The sequence below is a fragment of the Bombus impatiens genome, unplaced genomic scaffold (assembly GCF_000188095.3).
Source record: "Bombus impatiens unplaced genomic scaffold, BIMP_2.2 scf_0581, whole genome shotgun sequence".
Lineage (NCBI taxonomy): Eukaryota > Metazoa > Arthropoda > Insecta > Hymenoptera > Apidae > Bombus > Bombus impatiens.
The window spans coordinates 66,370-67,365 of NT_177000.1; the positions used below are offsets into that span (position 1 = coordinate 66,370).

At 53.0% G+C, this 996-nt stretch overlaps 1 protein-coding gene across 1 annotated transcript in view; it reads left to right on the forward strand.

Moving 5' to 3' along the window:
• LOC100741630 (A disintegrin and metalloproteinase with thrombospondin motifs 10-like) overlaps positions 1 to 996 on the forward strand; it is a 93,345-nt gene that overhangs the window by 32,525 nt on the left and 59,824 nt on the right. The gene's annotated exons all lie outside the window — the stretch shown is intronic.

A 996-nucleotide genomic window follows, 5' to 3' on the forward strand; every position in this document is an offset into this window, starting at 1 on the left:
GAAATGGTGGAAGCGGGGGGGTGGGCAGGAGAGCGGGAGGGGCAGAGGAAGAGAAAAAGAATGAGCGAGAAAAAGAGAGAAATAGCAAAGGGGAGGGAGAGTAGTCGACGGAAAACGGGTCCACGGCTGGGTGGAGGAACTAGTCTTACCTAGTAGATTGCCCTGTCTCGGTTCTCGGTCCGTGCTTTTGCGGCCGTCCAAGGTAGGAGGGAACCTCAGAGTTCTCTCTGTTAAACGTAACTGAGCCAAGGAGGAGACGAAAAGAGAGGAGAGATCGAGCCGCGTAGTAGTCGGCGGACGTAATCCGTGTATCGTACGTATATAAGTAGATAGAAACCGAGCCGAGAGAGTCTGGTACATACGTACATACATACATATGTATATATATACATATATATGTGTATATATATGTATACATAGGTGGTCGGGGGCGGGCGGGAGGAAGCGAGCGAGCACAGGGCCAGCTGATCGAGGAGAGAAAACGAGACGGAGAAACGGCGAACAGGGATACGGAGCGGAGAGGACCATGTATACGTAGCATCGGAAGAGTGTACCACCAGATCGCTAGTGTTGTGACGGCAATCGTGCCCACGACTTCTCCGTTGGACCCGACATCCGTGTTCCGTCATTTCTGTCCGTTCCCCGCCCCTCCTCTCTCTCTCTCTGTCTCTCTCTCTCTCTTTCTCGTTCCTGTTCGCTCCGTTTCCGTCTCCTTACCTGTCTCTCCACTTCCTCCTATCGCCTCTGCCCGTCTGTCACTGTAATATCTCTTCCCCTTGCGACTATTATCCACCTTCTTTACCCCTCCCTCCGATTTTCTTCTCCGTTTTCCACCCTCCTGTTGATCGTCACACCCACCGTTTCCACCACCTTTGTACCCTTTTTCCCTCGCGTCGCGCCGGTTTCTCTCGTTCGCGATTCTTTTCCTCCGCTTCTGTGTTTCTCTGTCGATTTCTTCCCCCACCCCTTACTGCTGCCGTCTAGCTGACAGCGGTC